The following is an 18,766-nucleotide window of genomic DNA, read 5'->3' on the forward strand; positions in this document are numbered from 1 at the left end:
GTGACCTCTCAACATTGAATCCCTCATCTTGGGAAAAAGCTTATCTTTATCTCTATCCACCCTGTCTGCACCCTTCATGATATTGTGGACCTCAATTAGGTCCCCTCAATCTCTTTTTTTTTCCAAAGAAAGCAGAAGTAACCTACTCAACCTCTCTTCAGAGATTACATCTCCCATACCAGGCAACATCGGCATAAACCTTCTCCGCTTTCTCTCCTAAACGTCCACATAATTTTGGTAAGTTGGCGACCAGAACTGTACAGAGTATTCTCAACGCGGCCGAACCAAATTTTAGGAGGACTTGCCTGTTCTTATACTTAATGCCCTATCCGGTGAAGGCAAGCATGTCATATGCCTTCTTGACCAATTTGTCCATCTGTGCAGTCACCTTCAGGGTACAAAGGACCGGAACTTCCAGATCTCTCTTCTCATCAAGTTTACCCAAGGCTCTTCCGTTTACTGTATGCTTGGCTCTGGAATTAGACTTCCCCAAATCATCACTTCACATTTTCTTGGATGGAACTCCATTTGCCACTTCTCCACTCAACTCTTCCGTCTATCTATATTCCCCTTCATTCTTTGACAGTCCCCTATGTTTTCTGGCTACTCCACCAATCTTTTTGTCATCTGCAAATGTAGTGGAGAGATACTGGGCTAGCAACCCTTGGAGATTGGAACATGGCAGCTGTTCATCCCATGCAGCAAGGAACCATGTTTGGATGCTTGTTCCCAGTGAAGTACCATTGTTTCATGATGTATGTTAATAATTCAAACTTTTTTTTAGGAGTCATGATTTAGAAGTTTACTGACGATACATAGTCGTGTAGTTCACTAGGAGCAATAATGTCTGGGATGGCAGGAATGTATCCATTAGGTCGAAAGGGAAAATGGCGAATGGAATTGAATCCAGACCAATGAGTGGTAGTGAATTTGGGGAGTTGTAACAATAACAGTGAGGATTCTGGGTGGTGTACAGGAACAAAGAGATCTTGGAGTGGACATTCACAGATCCCTGAAGACAGGGACAGGGAGGCTGTTCGAGAGGCTTTTTGGAAATTTTCTATTGTTGACCACAGACTGTGGATGATATTCGATCTTTAGCAACCGCCAGGTTAGGAAACAACTAAAGGAATGAGCACAAGTCTGGTCCATGCAATAACCTACATTTTTAAAAATTGAAAGTTGAAAGATAGAGGCCTGAAGTATAACTCTTTGCCCAACAAACTACTTCACCACTCAATGAATTTACCACTGATTCCTCTCCAGGTCATGCTGGTGTGTGCCTTGGACGGTAATTTACAAATGGTGAAGTTTCAGTGCATCTTCAAACTTGTCCTTATAGTCGGTACAGTTTTTGAGCTTTGAAGGTTCTGTCAACAAAGCCTGGATGACTTGCTACAGTGAATCTTCGATGTGGCGCACTCTGCTGCAATTGTGCCTCAGCAGTTAAGGGAATAAATATTCAGGCGTTGAACAATGTACAGTTAAATGACTGTATTGTGGAGGGTGCCCAGTTCCTTCAGTCGTATTGCAGCGGCACCCACCTCGGCAAATGGAGAGAGTTCTGTTCAACATCTAGTTTGTGCGTTGCGGACGATGTCGGCTTCACGGAGACAAGGGTTGAGTTGATAATCAAACAAAGTCGACGGACGGACATGTTTTTGTCGTCAACTGCTTTTATGCGCGATCAGGTTCCATTTCTCCCAAATACTAGCTGTCAGGACGATTACACGGAGGAATTCAGTTACAATGAAGCCATTGAATGTCAATGGAATATGATTAGATTCTCATTTGTCAGAGTTACCATTGCTGCATTTGGTCCTTCTGTGGGTCAATCTGATTCCAATTGCTTTCTGATTTCAAGTTCCAATTCCCGTCTGCGCCTGAAATTTCAACACATTTCATAACCGAAATTTCTCTACCTGTCTTAATAATATGTAAGGACGCTGCAGGGGACAGCAGAGATTTACGAGGATCTTGCCAACTCTGTATAAAATGGACCTTCGTGGAATGATTGCTTAGGCTAGGATTATTCTCCTCGAAACAAAGGAGGTGGAGGGGTGATCTATAATCATATAACACAAATCATAAACGTTCAATATTCGTGGAATCTTGACAGGGTAGATACGGGCAGGTGGTTTGCCCCATGCTGTGAGGAGAGCACCAGAGGACATAATCTCAGAATTAGATATTGCCAATTTAATTCAGAAATGAGGAGTCATCTCTTTGCTCAGGGGCCAAACAATCTGTGCCATTAGTGTTGTTGGGTGTTTTCAAACTGTGCCAGATAGTTAATCAGAAAGATGATGAAAATTTGTCCAGGTAAGGAGAAAGGAGTTAAAGATTATCAGATCAACCATGAGTGCGTTGAATGGTGGAGCTGACTCCATTGGCTGAATGGCAAACTCCCACTTGTTTAACATTTGTCTAACGCCTTATTTTATTCATAAGTTCAGGATTGTGAGGGGATGGGATGATGTGATAGAAAAGATTTATTAAACAGTTCAGACAGACCAGGAAAAAGGTTCATAAACTCAGGAAGAAGAAATGTACTGTGACCTGGGGATAACAAATGACATTGAGCACAGCACAGGTGGCTGTGTACAGAAGCTGTGATTGCTTAAGAACGTTGGTGGACCTTAGACAGTTGGCAAGTCAGTGATCACGCTAGATGATGGATCATTGTATGATTCACACACAGCAGAAATTTGTGAAAGAATGAAAGGTTCGTCTCATTGGAGAGGTTTTCTGCGGTTCCAATTCCGAATGACTGTTCGAAATACTGATCAGATCATTGTGTAAAGTGTTAGATTAAAATATTCATGTACAACCCCACTGGATAAACTTGTGCTCCCGATCACTTGTTAGTTGTTTCTCGTTCTTTCGATGAAAATTCATAGAAAGACAAGATGGAATGTCGGGCAGAAAGAAAAATGCGTTCCTTCTCATTACACACATTTAATCGAAATTTGAATAGAATGACTGCTCTCACTCTTCATTTCGACTTTAATGTGGTGTCGATTATTCGTGAATCTCCCGTGCAGTCAACAGCAAGAACAAGATCCTCGAACCAGAGTATACCAGAGGTACAAAGGAAAACTGCTGGAGCGGTTTGTGAAGTTAGCAACCAGAGTGTGATTCTAACCCATGAATGTGGAGCACAGCAGTATAACAACCCACCAACATAATCGCTCAGTCTCCTCAGCACGATTTGTAGAGGGGTGACTTGTGACCTCATCAGGTTACATGTGGTGAAAGTCATGGAAATTTCCAGAGTGGAATCGAATTCACACCATTGTGTTTCTGCTTTCACCAGAATTATAATTACAACAAATATCAATAAATACCCATGTTCGCAGAATGAATAGCTGTCATTGATACAGTCTGAGTCAGAACTGAGTCAGAGTGAAACATCGAACAATAATTTTCCGTCATATTCACACCTACATATGACTCGTAATTTCTTCAGTCACGTTCTCTCTCACGCGAAGAAGCAGCCATGGAGAGGAATAAAAGGCGATGGCAATGACCTTTCTCATATGGCTGAACCTGAATTGTATTAAATGGAAAGAAACACTGTTTTGTTCGTTTCATTTTAATTTTGCTGCAACCTCACAATGTTCATTGTAATAATCGGAACTGAATTAGATTTATCTGATTGGAATGATAAATGTTGTATTCAAATTTGCTCCGACTTTATTTCAGCTTAAAGAAAATACTGCATAGAAAAACAGAGGGTTAAATTGCAGAAGAAAACCCACCAGCTTTGTTGCTCGTTGCTTTGGCAGATTTCACCGAGTATTAAATGGACCAAAAATCATGGTGTTTGTCCTCTCATCTTTAACGCATATGATTAAAGCAGGAAGTTGATCAACAAGCAACTGATCACTTCCTTTACATGATGTAATATCTTCCTTCACAATAAGAAAAAATCCACTCAGTTCCATTTACAATGGTTTAGGTGGAATATTATGCCAAATCTTTCAAAATTCAGTGTTTTTGGAACCGAATCTTATTCAGCTGCACGCGTTCATGAAATGTCTTTACATTTAAAGTCAACCAACTTAGGCATTGTTTCCCCACAACTTCCGACCGACGACACCCCACCTCTGCACCTTTATCTAGCCACATGCTGTCTCTCTCCTTGTGAAATTTATTCCTTGTATGTCACCAAATATGCATTTGCAAATATTTTGAAAAACATTATTGGAGTGACAGCGATTCTGCTCTCATCATTTCTTTGTCCTTCAAAGTTTTTATCAAAGGTTTTGAATGCCTGACGTCGAGATGTTTACTTACTTGAAAGAGGGAATTTTCCACCTATCTTCTCTGTCCAAACATTTTATAACCTGAAAAAGCCCCATTAAGTCTTCCTTAATACAGAGATAACTGTTGTAAAATTTCCAAGGCAACAAGTGAATAAAATCTCATCATCAGTAAACCCCGTCAGCATCGTCTCTAATGGCTTTACACCCCAGTAAACACCGTCATTACCCTCTCCGATAGAATCACAGAATCCTACAGTGTCGAAAGAGCATTTCAGTCAATCGAGCCGGTGTCAAAACTCTGAAGAACATCTCACCCAGACCTAGTTCTCCTCCCTATACCCGTATATTACAACAGAAGAAGGGGCAACCGTCTCCCTTACGATTTCAAATAAACCTGTTGGACTATAACCTGGCGTTCTGTGACTTCTGACCTAGTCCCTGTGTAACCCACGGTTAAGTCACTCTTTACATGCTTCATTCAATCCCTGGACACGAGAGGGCAATTTAACTTTGCCAATCAACCTAACCCTCCGACCGAATTGCAGTGCGAATTACTGAGTCAATGTTCGATCATAGTGAGCAAATGCTGTATCATTTTTAATGGCTTTATACCCTGGTAACTCAGCCTCATCAATGGAAATAAACCCAAATTCAAAGTTAAAAATCACACAACACCAGGTTATAGTCCAACAGGTTTAATTAGAGGCACACTAGCTTTCGGAGCGACACTCCTTCATCAGGTGATAGTGGAGGGCTCGATCATAACACAGAATTTATAGCAAAAATTTACAGTGTGATGAAACTGAAATTATACATTGAAAAATTGATTGTCTGTTAAGCCTTTCATCTGTTAGAATACAGTGATCGTTTCACTTCTTTCATGTGTAAATTACAACCCTTTCTTTTTAAGTTGCATTCTCGTGTTAGCTGTTAACAATGGTGATAGATAGACAATACGTTGAAGGTGTTGGCCCCCAAATTCAATGTATCGAAACACTACCCTCTACTTTACAATTTCATTCATGTTTCTGCACTCATATTTAAATGCTTTTACCCTGTTTATTCCTCACCTTCGTGCTTCCAGTAAACACTTCTTTCCGGAACAAGTCTGTCAAATTATTTTCATTCCAACACAGTCACAATCTGCAGCTTGCAGAAGTCATGTGTTTGCACCCTCACTGATACTCTGCCTCCTTGAGAGTTGCAGCCCTTCCCCACATTGATTCAGGCAGCAGTGTCCTTCCTGTGACACTGGAATGGAAGGACAGGTATCAATACTCGCACTTGGGAATTTAGCGACAGTTTTAAAACATTTACATTGTCCACAGCGGAGAATTAAGCCCTGTGACAGGCGGGGACACTAACCATTATACTACCGAGGACAAAAGTGTCAAAGGAGGCCCGTCAAATAAACAACTGCGAAATGAACTGATTCCTATTTCACTATGTTTATCCCAGCCTTATATGTTTTGGCATCACAAATTCACAACTGAATATTTATTTAGGTCATTAGGGTTTCTGCCTTACTGAACAATACAGAAAACGTATTCCAAATTCCAACAAACCGCTGGCTGATAAAGCTTTTTCGCACATCTTCTCAAACGATTCAGCCTTTCTCCTTAAATCTCTGGCCCCTGCTGATCGATCCCTCCATCAATAGTAAACTCATTCAGTCAACCCTGTCCATACCCTAACTCAGTCATGTCTTGACAACATCTCATTTGCACTGCGACAAACACTCCACTCTGTTCTGTCTTTCTTCCAAACTGAAACTCCTCAGCCCAAACAACATCCTGGTAAATATCTCCTGCACTTTTCTCAGTGTGATCACATTCCTGCTGTAACGTGACTTGCAAAACTGTACACAACACTCTTGCTTGAGCCTAATGAGCATTTGTTTTAAAATTTCTGGATTAGTATGAGGGCGATTCTGGCTGAGCAGAATCTATTACCCATTCCGAATTGCCCAGAAGGCAGTTGAGACTCAACCATATTGTTATGAGTCTGAAGTCACATGTAGGCCAGACCAAGTAAGGACAGCAGATTCCATCCTGAAATGACATCAGTGAAGCAGATTTTTTTTCAACAATTGTCAATGGATATATGGTAGTATTAGATTCTTCCTTGCAGATATTTATTGAATCCAAATTTGACGATCATGGCATGGTGGGATTCAAGCTCGAGTACCCAGACTATTACCTCGGTCTCTGGATTATCCGTCCGAGAAAATTACCACAAGACCAACGCAGAAAGCCAAAAAGCTGATATTTTCCGATAAAATGTCTTTTCACCAAAACTGCCCTGGGTATTTTCCATGAGATGGAATTTCCAATTGCCTCTGTCCTACGTCAATAAAAGCTTCTACATGGTGATTGATTTCTCAACCGTAGTATCCAAATGGATCAACTTGTTTGGAGGTCCCGATTGTGGTCTTGTGGCACGTTCACCCAACAACAGTCACCGCAGCAGCAGCGCAGACAGAACAGTATGAATGTGAAAGAGAGTGATAGATTGTGCATTGCCTCAGAGAAATGGGGGGAGGGACGGAAAGGAGGTTTAATGATCGTCGGTAGAAGTGAAATCTTCGGCAACTACTGTGTTTGAATCCTGATATATGAAACGCAGAGATGTGAGAGAGCGGAATTTGTAGGTAAAACAATTAATTACTTAGCATGTGTCACAAAAAAAGACAACGGAGAGAACACTTAGTGCCATGGTTTGATTTCAAATCGAGGTTACTGTGGTCACAATGCAAAATACCGACAACCATGATCACAGTAACCACAGAACAGGATGCTTGCAAGCAGCAATAAGTGTAAAAGCAGAGGAAATATTCGGAAGAACAGCAAATGTATAATATCAGTACTCAGCGAACAGTGACAGATATGTGGGAACTGAGAATGAGCTGAATCTTTCAGTTCGATGTCCTCAGAGGCTGTGGAAATCCCTTGAATGAGAATGTTGAAAACTGAGATTGACAGATTTCGACAAAACATCAAAGACTCGGGGGACAGTGCAGGATATTGTTGAAATGTACGCTTCAATAGCATTTTAGCTTAACATCGGCGAATACACCAGCTTCTTCAAGTTGTAACCAGTGTTGCAGATAATCACACATAATCCCAGTTCACAGCCTCAGAATCAGAGAAACTGCGGCACAGGCGCCCAGATCCAAACAGAAATGGGGATGGGAATGAGTCGCGCTTTTGCACTCTGGCTCCAGTGATGCAACAGGTGAGTGTGCAGTCCTTTTATGATGGTATAGAGACGCAAGAAATTCCTAGGTTGTGTGTGCTCCTGATCAAGGGAATGGTTGTCCTCGTTTATACTCGCATAGCGATCTAAAGTGCATCTTGTTTAGACAGCTGAGTGGCACAAGTGGAGCGTGATGAGCCCTTAACTTTGCTGTGGTGGGTTTAAAAGATGATTTTGCTGTTTGGATCTGTGTTTCCACTGGCGGTGGCAGCTGCATTTGCTTGCATCAGCTCAGTATCAGTTTCTTCCACACAGTCAAGACTTCAACCTGGAAAAGGAGGTGTTGGGGTAATATTTTAAACTTGTCATCCTTGGCGACTGGGACACGAAAACGGTGATGTTTAAGTTCGACGAATAAAACCCGGAATGCAAGCCTGACTCAGACACAGAGATAATAACTTTAACTTCCTGCAATCCCATTCATTCATGTCCCTTATGCAGGGGGATTCTACCATCTTCATCCAGCCCTACCTACGTTAGACTCCAGGACCAGAAAAATATGAACTGACCCTTAATTCAAGAATCCCCAACGTGTGGGAAGCAGGCTAGTAGGCCCTTCCAGTCCACACGGAACATCCGAAGCGCATCCCACCAGACCCCGCGGTATTCCCTGTCCCATAAGCTTGCATTTATAATTGTTGATCCCTGTAACTGGCACATATTTGGTTAGAGGGAGAAATGAAAACGCAAACACACAGAGAATGTGCAGACTGCCCACAGAGAGACACCCGAGGCTGGGATCGCACCCGGGTTTGTGGTGTAGCCAGGCAGCAACGAACAAGGGTTGAAGAATAAATGTTGTCCTGACCAGTCATACTCACACCCTGTGGTTGAATGAGAAAGAATGAAAACACATTCACAACATGGAAAACGGAATTCGTATCTGTGTGGACACAATTTGAAGGATCGTTCACCCTCGGTAGAAAAAAGGACACCGATATAACAGAGAAAGCAGGGCAATGTGGGAACTGCTGGAAGGGATTCAACCACAGAAATGGAAACTCATTTAATCAGTAACACTGGGGAGAGGCCGGTCACCAGTCCCGTGTATGGTAAGGGATCACTGAGCAAAATAACCTCCGGAGAGTCCAGCAGGATTACATATCCCATCAGGTGTTCGATTATGCTGTCAATGCTGCTGTTAATCCCAACCAGCTATTTGTTCCATAGCGTCAATCATAGATTCATACAGCATGAAAACAGGTCTGTCAGTCCAACCAATCCATGCTGAACATACTGCCAAACTAATCTTGTCCCATCTCTCTCCTGCTGTACCAGCTGAGTGGTTATAATGCCCTTGTAGTTTTCTTACTGTGTTGCTAATCCAAAAACCCAGGTAATATCTTGGGGACAAAAGGTTCAGGTCCTGGCATGACAGATGGTGGAGTTTGAATTCAATAAGCACCTGGAATTGAAGAGTCTCGTGATGACCTGAATCAGTTGTGTGGAAAATCCCATCTGATTTCGGGAAGCGCACTGTCATATTCATCTGCTCTGTCCCACATGAGACTGTAGATGGATAATACCGTGGTACGCTCTTTACTGTCCTCTGGGAAATAACTGATGTCTAGGCATGAATAAATTTATTTTAAAAATCCCACTTTCCCGTTCATGTTTGGATCCAATTGTCCTTTAAACATTGCAAATGTACCCTCATCCATCACTACCTCAGCAAGTTAATTGCGCACGTAAAACACCTTCCCTAGAAAAATGCCTCTCATGTCTTTTTTTGAAATCTCTCTCTTTTCATCTTAAACATATGCCCTCTCGTCTTGAAAGTACCCTCCTGGACAAAGGCAGCTATGGTTAACTCTAACATACCTCTCATAAACTTCCATCAGGTCGCCGCTCAAGCCCCTAAACTGGAGTGAAAACAGTCGCAACGAGGAGAAAGTGAGAACTGCAGTTGAGAGATCAGAATCGAGAGTGTTGTGTTGGGAAAGCACAGCAGGTCAGGCAGCATTTGAGGAGCTTGAGAATCGATGTTTCGGGCAAGAGCCTGATGAACGACACTTGCGTGAAAAGTTGATTCTCATGCTCCTCGCATGCTGCCTTACCCGTTGTGATTTTCCAGCACCCCAATCTCGAATCTTAAAATAGTCTCAGCCTATCCAGCTTTTCATTATAACTCAAACATTTCACACACAGCAACATGCGTGTATACCTTTTATGAAGCTGGTACAGCTGAATAATATCATTCCTACAACTGGGCTACCAGAACTGGACATAATATCCCAGAAGAGGCCTCATCAATGTCCTGAAAAACTTAAACCTAACGTCCCAACTAGTGTACACAAAGGACTAAGTACTGAAGGGAAGTAAGTTAAATGCCTTTGAACCATCCTGTCTGTATGTGATGCAAACTACAAGGAATTATGCACCTGCATCCCCATCTTCCGTGTTCTCCAACACGACGTACAGCCCTACTCTTTTTGGTTTACCAAAGTGGAATACCTTCCATTTATCCAGATTGAACTCCATGTTACATTTTTCAGTCCAACGACTCATTGGATTAAGATCCTTTTGAATCTTAGATAATCTTCTTCATTGTCTACAATACTGATGTCGTCTGCAAACCTACGCAGCATGCCTGCTTTGACGTCCAATGCTTTCTCATATAGATCAATGATTCATATTTACTTGTAGTGGCCGTCATTTAGCAGTGTGCAGATCATACAACAGTTAATCATGCAATTAACCATGAGGAAGAAAGCCGCAGACTACAGGAAGATATCAAACAATTGGAAATAAAAATGGTGAAAGTAATTCATTCCAGGGAGTGGGTGATAGTGAAGTAAAATCAAACTTCAAACCAACCGTCCTCGCTCCAGTTGTGGCACCCAGCTGTCTCCGCAAGATGCACTGTAGATTGCTATGTCATTATAAACGGAAACAAATTTTCCCTTCTGCCCCGCCTTTGACCAGGAGCACTTCCAACCTCTGAATTGCTTGCGCCTCTAAACCGTCATAGAAATATCATGCATTCTCCGGTTGTGTCACTGGAGCCATTGAGTATCTCTGCGACCATATTCCCATCGAGATTTCAAGTTGGATCTTCGCGACTGCGCCACTCAGTTTCTCTGATTCTGGGGCTGGGAATCGGCGGACTCTGTGGCAGCAGTGGTCACTGACCTCTGTTGGGAGCTGGTGAAGGAGCCGATGTTAAATTACATTGCTATTGCAGCATACATGTCAAGAAAAGCGACACTGTCTCCGGAGTCTTTGATGTTTTGGAGAAATCTATTTGTCTTAGCCTTCAGCATATTAATGATGGAATCACCACAGCCACTTGGGGCACTGAAGTTAAACGGTCAGCCCATTCTGAGTTCCCACATATCTAGCATTGTTCGATAAGCACTGATATTGTGCATTTGGTGCTCTGCCTAACATTTCTTATGATACTGTACTTATTGCTGCTACGTTGCGTGCTCATCTGTGGGGTGCCGTGATTGCATAGTGGTTAGTACTCTGCGTTGTAGTCGCAGTAAACTCGGTTCGCATCCGAGTCACGGTACTAATCGCTTTATTTGTCCCAGTCTTTGGTAAAACACAAAGGAATCAGTTGATTTAACATGGTAATTTTCTCCAAAGTGATGACTTTTTTCCTTCAAGCTCTGCTCACTCACATCTCTGTGTTTCATATGTCAGAATTCAAATCCACCCTTTCTCAGAGATTTCTTCCCTCCTACGATCACTAACCGAACTTTCCATCCCATACCCCCATTTCATTAATTTGGAGATGCCGGTGTTGGACTATGGAGTACAAAGTTAAAAATCACCCGACACCAGGTTATGATCTTACAGGTTTAATTGAAGCACTAGCTTTCGGAGCGCTGCTCTTTAATAATGTGTTTGTGGAGTCATTTCCTATTTCATTAAGGCACTGCAGAATCTAACACTGACTCTCAAATTGATACTGTTCACTCTGTGCTGCTGCGGTCACTGTTGCTGGATGAACGTGCCCAACCCCACCATCGGGACCTGCAGACCATTTGATCCATTTGGTTACCGCTGTTGTGAGATCAATACTCACGTAGCAGCTTTTACCGACACGTAGCAGAGAGGTTATTGTAGGGGTGAGGGGTGGGGGGCGGCGGCGGTCAAACTCAGGAAAATGGCACAGGACAGTATCGGGGAAAAGCATCTTCATTGGATAAGATCAGTTTCACTGCTTTTCTGCAATGGCCGAGCGCTATTACCACTGACAACTGGACTGTTTATTCAGACACCACGGACTCGGGTTTGACTCCGACCATGCTAGGTGATAAAATTTGGATTCAATACATATCTGGAAATACGAATTTAATAACTCCTTTAAATCCATAGCCAATTGTTGAAAAAAACGAAATCATCTGACGTCATTTAAGGAATGAAACTGCCATTCTTACCTGTTCGGGCCTCCATATGACTGCAGGCTCACTACAATATGGTTGAGTCTCAACTACCGCTGTGCAAATAGAGACAGCAATTAATACTGCCGAGCCAGCGACGCCCACATACTGTAACAGAATCGTAAAAAAAAAAGTTCATTTGGCTCTAGCTAGATTACTGTGTGCAGTTCTGCGACTCACAGAAGAGCATGGATGTGATCACACTGAGAATATTGCAGGAGAGATTCACTGGGATATTGTCTTGGCTGAAGAATTTCAGTTGTGAGGACAGATTGGACAGACTGGGGTTGTTTGTCGCCGAGCTGAGGAGAAATTGGAGAAGACATGACTGAGATGTACAAAATAATGAGGGATATGGATAGGATAGACTGGAAGAAGCGTTTCTTATTGATGGAGGGTTCGAACACTGGGGCCAAGAGATTTCGGGAAAAAGCAGAAAGGGTTGAGTAGATGTGCGGAAAGGGTCAGAGAGGCGGAAACCCTTCTAACCTGAAAAAAATGAGATGTGAATTTGTGATGGCAAAACATATAAGACTATGTACTAAATCATAGAAAACTTGATTCAGGTCGTTAAGCAGTTGTGTTGGACAAGTGTGGCCACAACAGGCTGAAGCGTCTCTTTCGATGTTGCTGTCCTCCACAGTATCGTGGTTAGTGTCCCCTCCTGTCACAGGGCTCAATTCTCCGCTGGGGCATGTGGCTCTGTTCCCCAGTGAAGGTTATTCATGCCTGGCCTTGCATTCTTGATTTGATATGTCACAGGAAGGGCAGTGCTGTCTGAATCAGCTGGGGAAGAGAGTGTCAGTGAAAGTGCAAACTCGTAACTTCAGCCAACTGCACATTGTGTTAATGAAAACCATTATATAGAGTTGTTCCTGACTGAGGTGTTTATTTAAAGCAGGGCTCTGACGAAGAAAAGAGAGTAAACCCATTCAGATCTGAGTGCAGAAACATTTCCAGCAGCACTAATGAGGTTGTACAGCGTAGAACCGCGTTTGGATGCATTGAATTCGGGTTGTTGGGCGCAGCTTGCTTTCAATAGGTGGAGTTACCAGCGTGTAAAGCCATTACACATGATTCAAATAGTGTTCAATGTAATGGTACATTTGCTCAGTGGTTCGCACTGCTGTTAAGTCTGTAGGTTAGATTGATTGGCCATGTTAAATTGCGCCGATGTGTCCAGGGAGCGAATTCAGTCAGTTAAGTGAATTAGCCATGGGTAACGCAGTGATAAGGTCAGCAGTCACACGATGCCAGTTTTTATTCCAGCAGGTTTATTTGAAATCACAAGCCAGAGGCCTGCGGGGATAGAGACGGGAGCTAGATCTGGTTAAGATGCTGTTCAGAGTGTCCCGACAGACTTGATTGTCTGAACTGAACTTTGTGCCTTGTAGGGAATCTGCGATTCTATCAGAGAGGACACTTCCAGCATTTACAGGGCTGCTAAGACATGAGAGATGATGCTGACGGCGTTTAGTGGGGATGGAAGTTTATTTATTTGTGTTTTGGAAAATTTGACACTAAACTAAGTAAAACCGAATGGAAGTTTTCCAGAGTATTTGAGGTTTGGAGAGATAAATAGGTGGTAAATTCACTCTTTCAAGTTCGTATATTTCTGAACGTTAGGCTTTCAAAACCATCGATGTAGGACAAAGAAATGTGGGAGCAGAATTTCTGTCACTCAGAGAGTCCGCTTCCAAAATATTTGGAAAGGCACATTTAGAGACACAAAGGAAGTGAGTTTCACTCGGAGAGAGACAGCCTGTGGCCAGGTAAAAGTGTAAAAGTGGCGTTGGGGGGTAGAAGGTTCGAGGAAACAATGTCTAATTTGGACGACTTCAGATGCAAAGAAGTATCGGAAACGAATGCAGCTGAGGAAGATTCAGCAAAAAAACCTCAGAGTTTTGAAAGATTTCTATTAATATTCCACATGAAGCATTATAAATGGAACCGAGCCGATTTTGTATATATTCAAGGAAAGCTATTCCATAATGAATAGGAAGTGACCCGTCTTTGAGAGATCGATTTTCTGCTTTAATCCCATAAGGGAGGACAATCGTCATGACGTTGGGTTCATTTGATACCCACTGAAATCTGCCAAAGTAACTGAGAATCAAAACTGGCATCTTGTTTTGTAGTTTAACCTTCTGTTTTTCTCATCAGTATTTTCTTTAAGCTGAAATAAATTCGGAGCAAAATTGAATACAACATTAAACGTTCCAATGGTATAAATCCAATTCACTTCCGATCGTTGCAATGAACAAAGTGAAGTTGCAGCAAAATTAATAAAATAAAACGAACAACACTGCATTTCCGGGAATTTTACACACTTCAGGTTCAACCATATGAGAAAGTCCATCACTTCTCTCTCCATATGTACGTCGTCATGTGAGAGAGAAACTGTCTGAAGAAAGTATGCGTCAAGACTAAATGTGCGTGTGAATGTGACGGGAATTTTATGTTTGCTGGTTCATTCTGAGACAGTTCCGACTCGGAATGAATCAATGACAGGTATTCCTTCCAAGGACAAGGTCAATTCCTTGCATTTTGCTGGTATTATTATTCCACTGAAAGCAGAAACATAATGGTGTGGATTCGATTCCGCTCAGGGAATTTCTTATCCCCTAGGTGCACCACATGTAATCTTGATGTGGTCACATGTGAGCCCCTTTGCCATGGGCTGAAGTGGCCCGGAAGTGAAGGCGACGGGTTGCTCTTTCATTGTGCATGTGTGGATTTGAATCCTACTCTGGCTGTTACGTCTATCAAACGCAGCTGTGATTTTCCTTTGTGCCTCGCATCTTCAATACACATTGGATGGAGAATCTTGCTCTTGCCCTTCATTGCATCGGAGATTTGAGATAAATGGATTCCTCATCAAAGTTGTAATTAAGCAATTTGTTTCGTTGTAAGTTAAATTGGGATAATTAAAAAGAGTGCAACGTTTCTTTCCTCCTTTCATTCCATCTTGACTTTTTATGAATTTACAACGAATGAAAGTAAAACAAATAAGGGGAGATCGGGTGCAATATTTTATCCAGTGGGATTGTGAATTTTAATGTCACACTCCACACAAAGTTCTGATCAGTATTTTAAACTGTCAATTGAATTGGAACCGCAGAAAACCTTTCCAATGAAACAAATCATTCATTCTTTCACAACCTTTTGTTGTGTGAATCATACCGCGATCCATCATCCAGCATGATCACCAAGTTGGCAACAATATAAGATCCACCAATTTTCTTTAGCAAACACAACTTCTGCTCATACCCATCTGTGGTGTGCCCAGTGCCATTTATGTCTCCAAGCCACAGCACATTCCTTGTTCATCAGTTTATGATTCTAGTTCCTGATCTGTCTGATCAGTTTGATAAACCTTTTCTATCACTTCATACCATCCCCTCAGAATTCTAATCTTATCAATAAAATAAGGCGTTACATCAAATGATATAGGATTGGGAGTCGGCCATTCAGCCCATCGAGTCTGCTCCATCATTCAAAGAACTCATGGCTGATCTGATAATCTTCAACTCCATTCTCCTGCCTAACTATGACAATGCATCATCGACTTTCTGTTTAAATATCTGTCTGGAAGAATTTGAAAATACACAACAAATCAGCCTCAACAAGAGTTTCAGGAAAGAGTTCCACAGAATCACTGGGCCCTGAGCAATGAAATTCCTCCTCATTTCTGAATTAAATAGACAATATCTAATTCTGAGTTCATGTCCTCTGGTGCTCTCCTCAGAGCACGGGGCAAAACACCTGACCGTATCTACCCTGTCAAGATCCCACGAATATTGAAAGTTTATAATTGTTATTATGTGATTATAGAGCTTCATTTTATACAGTGTTGGCTCCATGTTTGTAAATCTCTGCTGTCCCTTATAGCGTCCTTACATATTATGAAGGCAGATGGAGAACTATATGTGAGGTAACGGTTGAAATTTCAAGCACAAACGAGAATTGGAACTTGAAATCAGCTAACGATTGGAATCAGATTGGTCCACACAATGACGAAATGGAGTAATTATAAATCTGACAAATGAGAACCTAATCATATTCCATTGACATGCAATGGCTTTACTGTAACCTAATTCCCCTGTGTGATAGTCTACGGAGCTAGAATTTGGGAAAATCGGATTGAGACCGGCTATATAAACACTTGCACAACAAGAACATGTCCATTGGTAGACAGTTTCTGATTGTAAACTCAACTCATTGCTCCGTGAATCCTACATCGTTTGAAAGATATAATTGAGATGTGGAACAGAACTCTCTCCATTTGCCGAGAGGGGTGTGACTTCAACGACACTTAAGGAACTGGACACCATCCACGGCAATGCAGTCACTTGATTGTACCCGATTCAATACCTGAATAGTTAAGGCACAATAGCAGCAGAGTGCACCAACTACACGATGCACTGGAGTAAGTCATCCGAGAATTTTTGACCGAACCTTCAAAGCTGAACAGCTGTACTGACAAACAGGACAAGGTTGGAACATGCAACGAAATGCCACCATTTTCAAGTTCCCCTCCAAGGCCAATAGCAGCCTGCCTTTGAAAGGAATCAATGATAAACTCATTGGGTGGTGAATCAGTCTTGATGGGCAAAGTTGCATACTTCAACCCTCCATCTTTAATCTAAAAACTTAATAAATGTTGATGAATACAGTGACCACACTTGTGCTCAGACCTTTAGTTATTCCCTAAACTGGTGTTTACTAAAGTTCTACTAGCTGCAACAGTCTGCGGTCAACACAGAAAAATCCAAAATCCCTCTCAATCAACTTATTCCCCTCAAGATGAAAGTGGTGCTGGAAAAGCACAGCAAGTCCATCAGCATCTGAGGAAAAATCAACGTTTCGGGCAAAAGCCCTTCATCAGGAATGAGACAGGCAGCCTATGGGGTGGAGAGATAAATGGGAGGTCGTGGGTCTGGGGAGAAGGTCGCTGAGAGTGAAGTAGGTGGATAGAGATGGGGTTGACGGTGATATGTCAGAGAGGAAGGTGGATTGGATAGGTGGGAATGAAAATACACAGGTGGGACAGGTCAGGAGGACGGTGCTGACCTGGAAGGTTAGAACTGGGATAAGATGACGGAGTGGGAATGAGGAAACTGATGAAGTCCACATTGATGCCATGGGGTTCAAGGGTCCAGAGGGAAAAGATGAGGCGTTCTTCCTCCAGGGGTTGGGTAGCGAGGGAGTGGTGATGGACGTGGCTCAGGACCTGCATATCCTCAGGAGAGTAGGAGGCGAAGTTGAAATGTTTGGTCATAGGGCAGTGGAGTTGGTTCTTGCAGGTATCCTGAAGATGTTCTCTGAAGTGCTCTGTCAGAAGATATCCGGTCTCCCCAATTTAGAGGTGACCGCATCTGGAACAGCAGATACAACAAATGACATCTGTGGAAGTATAGGTGAACCTTTGATGGATGTAGAAGGCTCCACTAGAGCCTTGGATAGTTGTGAGTGGTACGATGTGGGTGCAGGTTTTTCAATTCCTGCAGTGGCAGAGAAAGGTGCCGGGAGGGAATGGTGGGTCATTTGAAAGCATGGACGTGACTAGGTCGTCGCGGAGGGAAAGGTTGTTGAGGAAAATGAATGGGTTTGGGGAGGGAAATATATCCCTGGTGGTGGGGTCAATTTAGAGGTAGCGAAAATGTCGATGGATTATGTGATTTTTGCGGAGGTTGGTGGAACGGAAGTTGAGTTTCTTCCTCTGTCCTTGATCTGTCATTATTGTGTTTCGAGATATGGGGTTCATAGATGGACGTGCAGGACATGGATGAAATGCGTTAGAGGGCATCTTCAACCACGTGGGAGGGAAAGTTCCGGACTTTAAAAAGAAGGCCATCTGTTGTGTTCTGTTGTGGAACTGGTCCTCTTGGAACTGATGTGGCAGAGGTGAGGAGTTGAGAACACAGGATAGCATTGGTGTAGGAGGTGTGGTGGGAGGAGTTGAAATCGAGATAGCTGTGGGAGTCAGTGGGTTTTTAAAAAAATATCAGTAACACTGACCTCCCGGGATATTTTTCACTCCCTACCCCTATCCACTTTCCGCAAAGACCATTCGCTCCATGAATACCCAGTCAATTCCACGCCCTCAAATGACCCACGCTCCCCTCCCGGCATCTTCCTCTGCCACCACAAGAATTGTAAAGCCTGCGCTCACACACCCCCACCTCCACCCACAGCCCCAGAGAAGCCTTCCACATCCATCAAAGTTTTACCTGCACATCCACACATGCCATTTATTGCATCCGTTGCTCCTGATGCAGTTTCCTCTACAGTGGGGCCACCGGACACCTTCTCACAGAGCGCTTCAGAGAACGTCTCCAGGACACCGGCAACAATCAATCCCAACGCCCCGTGACAGAACACTTCAACTCACCCCCGCCACTCTCCCGAGGACATGCAGGTCCTGGGCCTCCTCCACCGCCACTCCCTCACCACCCGACGCCTAGAGGAAGAACGTCTCATCTTCTGCCTCATGACAAATCAACCCCATGGAATCAATGTGGATTTCACCAGTTTCCTCAATTCCCCTCACCTCCCACCTTACCCTAGTTCCACCCTTCCAGCTTGGCACCGTCCGACTGACCTGTCCCACCTGTCTATCTTCCTTCCCACCTATCCAGTCCAACCTCTTCTCCGAACTAACACTCTTATCCCCACCTCCATCCACCTATTGCTGTCTCAGATAAATTCTCCCAAACCCCACCCAACCCATTTATCTTCCCAACCTCGAGGCTCCAAGCCTTATTCCTGATGAAGTCCTTTTGCCCAAAACGTAAATTTTTTTGTGCATCTTGGATGCTGCCTGACCTGCTGTGCTTCTTCAGCACCACT

This window comes from Chiloscyllium plagiosum, unplaced genomic scaffold (genome assembly GCF_037043375.1).
Source record: "Chiloscyllium plagiosum isolate Xiang-an unplaced genomic scaffold, Cpla_swu_hap1 HiC_scaffold_45, whole genome shotgun sequence".
Taxonomy (NCBI): Eukaryota; Metazoa; Chordata; class Chondrichthyes; order Orectolobiformes; family Hemiscylliidae; genus Chiloscyllium; species Chiloscyllium plagiosum.